This window comes from Megalobrama amblycephala, linkage group LG17 (assembly GCF_018812025.1).
Source record: "Megalobrama amblycephala isolate DHTTF-2021 linkage group LG17, ASM1881202v1, whole genome shotgun sequence".
In the NCBI taxonomy this organism is placed as follows: Eukaryota; Metazoa; Chordata; class Actinopteri; order Cypriniformes; family Xenocyprididae; genus Megalobrama; species Megalobrama amblycephala.
This window is the reverse complement of record NC_063060.1, coordinates 48067104-48075024: the sequence shown is the minus strand read 5'-3', so window position 1 is coordinate 48075024 and position 7921 is coordinate 48067104.

Sequence of the window (7921 nt, the reverse complement as noted above, 5' to 3'; positions counted from 1 at the left end):
CGAATACTCGAATAATCAAATATCCGGAATCAGGGTATTAATCAGGGTATCTTCCGTTCATTCATCTTTTGATTTGATATTGAAATCAGAAAAATGAGAAAACCACACTTTTTTCGTTTTTCATTTTCAAAATGAAAACGAAAAAACAAAAAATTGGCTTGATTTTTCTTTTTTCGTTCTGGGGTTGGAAACAAATAGGCAGTTTGAATATTCGATCTCTACATGTGGGCGGGAATGAAACGCCTCTTTCCGCTGATTGGTCAACCAGACGTCAAACCATGTCGTCATCAGTTGTTCATCGGTTCAGCTCAACAGAATAAAAGTCCCTCGTTCTACAGCTGTACTGATTCTTAACGCGTTTATTCTACATTTTATCTCTTTCTCATCAAATAGCCAGACTAGTGAATGTTGACACAAATCGTTCTGATGCAGAGTCAGGGCTTTATTCTGTGTAGACATTAATTCATCACGTGAAATATATTAGTTTATCTCATAAATATTAATTTACTTTGCAGCTGCACACAACTACCCCCAGCCTACAACTTTGATACATTGAGTGTAGAAATGTCTTTTGTTTTAGACAACATGGGATGGAATTGAAATGATAGATAGGCTATGAATATATATATATATATATATATATTTGTGTATTTTACAGTCACAGCATATCTATTAGGCTTATTCTATTTAGAGTTTTTTTTACCTCATAGAGAAGTGTAGGAAATGTCAAATATTCAGTTATCCTTCTGTTTCATAATAGGCAGCATGCTATTTTTCCCTTTTCTTAAAGTTATAACTTTTGTTTAAGGCAATATTCTGAGTTTATTTCATTAATATTGAGTATTAATGAATGTCACACAGAACAGTGTTTTATTTTCTCTGCCAACTAAACTTTCAATGCAGATAAGAACCGTTGTGTGACTGACTCCTAGCGCACAGAACAGTGTTTCATTCCTGAATGAATCAGTCTTTGAACAAATCAGTTGACTGAGTGATTCAGTGGCCCATAAGATTATAGAGATCCAATTGATATATTCTTGAATGAATCAGTGTTTTGAACGAATCGCTTAAATAAATGACTCAATCATTAACACAATGACTGGCTGATACCTACTGGTGACATTAATTGCATAATCCAATTATGGTTTCATTTTGTCATTTAAAAATTTTCTTTATTCAAAATGATGTTTAAAACATTAATCGCATTACATTACGCAATTGTAATTCCTGCACATATACTGCCCTCTCTGAGCAATCTAACAACTCATAAATCTAAAAGCAACTTCAGGTGCTGCTTCTTTGACACCTCTGCAAGCCTTTGGTTGATACTGATTTAATTGGTAACAACCTATAGCGTCATATTATTCCAATTTAAATGACTAAATTTAAGAACTTAACATTAAAGAAAGCATACATATTTAATAAGATTAGGACAAAATCCTAAAATCCCCTGTAAACCAATTAATCAATTAAATCAATTACAGCTAATTTCTGACACAGACAGATGGCAATAAATAGTCTATAAAAAATACTCTTTATCTGATTATTGTTAGTGTTATTTTAGGGTTTTGATATATAGCCTAATATTGATAAAATATAATTGATATCTTCTTAAGAGAGCACTATAATGGTTATTTTTTACATTGTTTTAACATTATTCCCTTTATTTATTAATTTTACTTTTTTTAAATGTGTGATAGCCTATTTCAAATTGGCATAAACGAGTTCACCTCCGTCATCAAATCATCCAATTCGCATTTTAAGTCCATCTCTCTATAGCACCGCTTTGATGAACTAATATAACATGTAATATATTTTCATATATTTCAAATTCAACCCATGTACAAAACTCAGGGTGTTGTCTAAAACAAAAGTTATGACTGTCTGCTGCATATTTACTTTTTATTTACACTTACACTTTTTAATTCACTGCCCAGTGCGTTGAGCAGCTTCGCTAGATTTTTATATTTGGTCACTTCAATAAAACAGGCATTGTGCCAACGTTGTAGAATGGGGGTAATTGTGTGCAGCTGCGAAGTAAATTAATATTTCATGAGAAAGAGATTAAATGTAGAATAAACGCGTTAAGAATCAGCTGTAGAGCGAGGGACTTTTATTCTGTTAAGCTGAACCGATGAACAACTGATGACGACATGGGGCACATTCAAGCTCAAACCGGCGCGTAACGTTTTGCTACGTTTTCCGGGTTGAACGACATGTTTCCTGGAAACGGTGTGCAATGGGTTTGAGATACGTTTTCTCTTGTTTGGTGGGTGTGTCAGAAATGTCAGCCCAATCAGCGGCAAGATGTATATAAACCACGCGGTATTAAAGAAACAGCTTGCACAATGAGTATTAATGTAATATAAAAATACTATACTTATATATTTTGCTGTTATATTGAGAAGTTTTCTATACTCTGATTATATATTGGTAAATATTACAATATCAAAGCACAACAACAGTGATCAGCAATAATGATAAGCTAATTAATACAAACAATAAAAATAATATAGATCATAACACAGTCTTAAAGGTAAGAAGTGGATTATCCTTCACCTGAAATGTTTGTCTTTTCATCCTGAAATGCAAGGCAAGTGTTGTATCACAATAATTAGGAGTTTCCACAAATCCCTTCACTCGATTGGGATGTTCTCTTTTATTCTGGACGGCAAGGGGCAGTGACTGTAACATTGAGTGTATTTTGCAGCATTAAACACGTATTTATACCGATTTCATCAGGCTCCGAAAATTCTTCAAAAAGAACACAAAGAATGTCCTTCTCAGCTGCCATAGTTGCAACTCTTGCGTCATCAGAACGGGGTGTTCAACGCACTACCATTTCCGTTTAAAAAACGTTTTGCAACCATAGACTGTAAAATCTTGCTAACTTTGCAACGTTTTGTCGGGGCTGAACGCAGCCATGGTTTGACGTCTGGTTGACCAATCAGCGGAAAGAGGCGTTTCATTCCCGCCCACATGTGGAGATCAAATATTCAAAGTGCTTATGCTGCATTCACGCCACCTCGTATTTACCATAGACAGTAAAAGAAATGGACACAGCGACCCCATTGGAACTCAATTGAGACATGTGAAGCCCATTTTTAGCGATTTTTAGCACTTCCGTTTCTGACGCGCAGACTCAAACTAAGCTTGATGACGTCAGCAACCTGTCTGACAGATGTAAATCTTCTAGTAGCTGTGCGTGCAAACTGCCATCGTTAATCTCGCAGAGACGGCGAGCTTGAGCGGGGAGTTCTTTGGCGTGAGTGAGCAGGAGTAAGTATTCTGATTAATTATTTTGTATAGTATTTTAAAATGTAACGCCAGTACGCCATATTAAGTTAATGCATACTATTGCCTGCGAGCTTCTCCTCCTGTCTGTACGGTAATTTCTCTACTGTGCGACAGAGAGTCGAGTGGTTATGACGCAATCGTTAGCCTATTTTTACAAAAACTGTTTCTACGGGGCCATAATGTAACATAGAAGGTAATGGAGCCCTTTATACATTGTCGTGTATCTTTAGAAATAAATAATGGACAAATTGAGTCTTTAAACGCCTCAGATGTAAAGTTATTTGCTGTCAAAGTGACGCCAAAATGAATGGGAGTCAATGGGATGGCTAACGCAAGTGAAGTTCTGCTACAAGATGGCGGCACGCGGCCGACTTCAACTTCCGGTCGACTTCCTTGGGCACTGGTATTTACCGAAATCTTGAGATGACAACACGTGACGTTGTATTCGGAGCTGTTCACGTCCTTTGACTGGGAATTATGCGTTTCTATGGTATCAACGCCTAAATGAATCTACAGCGGTCAGGTGGTATAGCAGCCACGTGGTACATCTGGGAGCTTTCAGAAAACTCCCAGCTTACAAGCTGTAATTACGAGCTCTACGAGGACGTGAACGCTTTTTACAAGCAGGAATCTCGTAACTACAGGAATTACGAGGCCGCGTGAATGCACCTTTAGGCCTATTTGTTTCCAACCCCGGAACGAAAAAAGAAAAAAAAAAAAAAATCAAGCCAATTTTTTGTTTTTTCGTTTTCATCTTAAAAATGTTGTTGCTCAATGAGATTATATTAATAATTAAAAATGATAGCACTTTGGGTGAAAAAGGTCATCCTCCATTCTTTTAAACTACTCCTCAATGTTTTAAATGCATGTTGAGGAGTAGTCAATTATAGTAAAATATTTTAATTATTAATATAATAACTGTGTTAAATATAAGGCAATCTCGGACTGGCCATCGCGAGCAGCTGGGAAAAGTGAAATCCCGATGGCCTGACTGATTTGGCACATTGTCCAGCTTGTTTGTATTTACTTATTCGTTATTACTTTATTTTATTAATATACATTATACCCTTGGTCAGGGGGTACATTTTACTTGGTAGGCTACAGTAACCACGATATCCCAGTTCATTTTCAGTGGATAGACAGCAGACGGAGGGCAGATCGAGCAGCGCTTGCCAAGATCCTTCACGTCAATATGAAAGATAAAAATACTACCAAGCGAAAATATACAAAAAATTTAGCATCATTTAAAAAAATTTGTTAGGTTTTAGCTCTCGTTTTATAGCCTAGCCTACAATATTTTATATAGGCTAGCTATAGCTCTGTCAAAAACTATAGGCTTATACGATTTATTTCGGTTCATTATCAAATGTTGGATTCCCGCAGTAATCATTTGGGTACACCACAGGCAATAAATAATAACGAATAAGTCAATAAATAACTACAAACCAGATGGGCAATGTGCCAAATCAAAGTATTTGTATTTATTTATTGAAATTAATAATTGAAAATAAATCACAGTGCTATTGACTTGCGTCATATAGATCAGATTCGCCTCATCTCCAGCGAACCGCATCTACTGTAATAAACAGAGTTAATAACTGTGCTAGATTTAAGGTTATTTTAAGCGAATGAGAAGCGTGTGAAGTGCGTAAGTTCAAGCGGTTGCTAGAGAAAACATCTGCATTTTTACTGTACAAATATTGTATTACAAACAAGAGCTAAAAACTTAAAGTTTTGTATATTTTTTTTATTATTTTTTTGGTATATTTTCGCTTGGTAGTATTTTTATCTTTCATATTGACGTGAAGGATCTTGGCACGCGCTGCTCGATCTGCCCTCCGTCTGCTGTCTATCCCACTGAAAATGAACTGGGATATCGTGGTTACTGTAGCCTACCAAGTAAAATGAAACCCCTGACCAAGGGTATAATGTATATTAATAAAATAAAGTAATAACGAATAAGTAAATACAAACAAGCTGGACAATGTGTCAAAACAGCCAAGCCACCGGGATTTCACTTTTCCCAGCTGCTCGCGATGGCCAGTCCAAGACTGCCTTATATTTAGCGCAGTTATTATATTAATAATTAAAAATGATAGCACTTTGGATAAAAAAGGTCATCCTTTGTGTTCATTCTTTTAAACTACTCCTCAACATGCATGCAGTGTAAATAAAGCAGTTACATCAATGAGATGATAGTAGTCCGCGGCCACACCCCCGTGCTAATGGTACAGCCCACGGCGCAAATTACAAGACAGAAAATGGAAAAATAGAAAATCAGTTAGATTTCATTTATTCAAATGATTGTTTCTAAAGTCGTAATTTAGCAAAAGTAAAATTGAAAATATCCATTGATGATGTAACCGAAAAACAGGAAAAAATGAACGTCTGGTTTCAATTTTTCATCTTTGCATTTGCATTGTATGGTCTGAAAATTGAATTGTGAAGCGTTACACGGACCCCAGCCCTACACAGTCACACAACATAAAGGGTAATTTTCAAAAATCCATAATAGAAGCACTTTAATGGATCTGAGGAACTCTAATGTGTGACTAAACACCTGCAGTGCAGCAATCAGAGTATCCAACATCAGTGAAGTCAAAATGAACAAGGTAAGAAATAAAATAGGTATTAAAAGATTAACACACTCACAGCATATTGCAGCACCCTATTGAAAAGCCATTTCCGGTGGCTTTCAGAATATACAGAATATATACATGAATTAGTGCTCAGATGATCTTAAATCCTCTAAACTTTTGTAAAAGACTCCACACAACCACTGGTTAGCATAATAACTTCCTTTCCTTTTTTTCAGTGAGTATCATATTTTACATTTTATAGATGTAGACTTTCACAACCCATCATGCTATACAATATTGCTTACATTTAAGCTTGTATAACAAACATTATAAGTATAAATTAAACATTTAGAAGTAATTCAAGTTGTGAAAATGGTGAATGTGTCCAATGTGTCTTGAATGCTAAAATTAAGTTAACTTTGTGTGCAAATTTTATTTCAACAAACAGAAAAATTAAGTAGTTTGTACAAAGACTAGTCTTGTTAGATCTACGTGCAAAAGAATTCATTATATTTTTAAGTAAATCAAGCATATAATTTTTATCAGTGAAGAACTCGTGTTTGAGAACATATTTACCATCCAAACTATTTAAAATTTTAGGAATAAAATCATTTATTTTATGCAAAGCATCATGTATTTCCATCACACAAAAAAACAAAGCATAGTTTGATGTTTATGTTGCTTTACATTAAATAAAATGATTTCCAGCACAGTAATGATTTTATAGATAAAATAAAATGTACACAAACCTGAAATGCACTAATTCAACGGTGCTGAGAAACGTTCTACAGAAGAGGATATGAAAAGCCTCCAATTAATAACTCAACCGCTGGGTTAAATCTGACCCAGGAGCTGAGAAACACAATAACTACCCAAACACTGAAAAAATACATAAAATAAAGTAAATAAAATTGTGGGGGTCCAGTTTATTTCTCTGGAGCTGTAAGTGTTTATGAAGTCAGCAGTGAATGACTCTAGTGTTCTCTCTTCTGTTCGGTGTATTCCTGCGGTCAGCAGACCTTAGAAACACTGCGCTGAATGTCTCTGACCGTGGGCAGATCTGGTGTTGACACTGGGGTTCAGGGGCCGTATTCACAAAACATTTTATCTTACCACTAAGAGTTCTCCTAAATAGCAGTAAAAGTTCTTAGCTAAGAGTTTTCTCTTAAAACCTATTCACAAAGCTGCCGAGACCAACTTTTACTAAGGAATAGACTGAAGTCTTAAGCTAAGAGTAAGGGCGGGGTTGACCTTCGTTGCTATGGAGTATCCACACAGTGATTGGCTGATGGGGAGGAGTCAGAGATTTAATCATAGAAATATTGTAGAATGAGGTGTCATGTTTCCACATTAAAATAAAGGTTTTAAAATACAAATGTTGCCATATTCAAATAAAGATTTTAAAATAGGCTAAGTGTCACTAATTAAACTAGTATATACAGTTAATTGTCCGCCTCTTGGATGTCTGCATCTCAAGAGAATGCAGAATTCAAGCAACAAATTATGTTTTATAAACAAAGTTTGGGAGAAACACATTCAAACAGTCTAATCAGCTCGAGAGGATAAATATATACACAGACGAGAGTCGACTCGCCTGTAGTTACTTCAGCAGTTTTCTGCATCCCTTCGCTAACCCGCTCCTCACTCTCGGCTGGGGAACATGGGGGAACTTTGGGTTTGGGCTAACTCCAAGCTCAGAGCCCTCAATCCCTTTGGACAGCACACCAAATACGTTTATTTTTTAATTATTTTTTTTTTACTCTGTTCAATCATTTGTAAGTGTGAACTCATGAAAACCACTGCCACAGGTATTGTCCATTGGACAATATTTATTTATTTGTTAAAAGTTTTTTTTTTTTGCCGTCTCATCGTAGATTCAGATCTATAAATAAAAATGTATTGCATTTATGAAGAAAAGGTTCAGCAACTAAGGCTCAATCGCTATTGCCTCAATGGTGTCAGTGTCTTTGGGTGGATTAGGACTGTTTGTGATTTGGTCTTAGTGACTCAGGAGTCCTCTTGACTACTCCTAACGTTTCACAGAT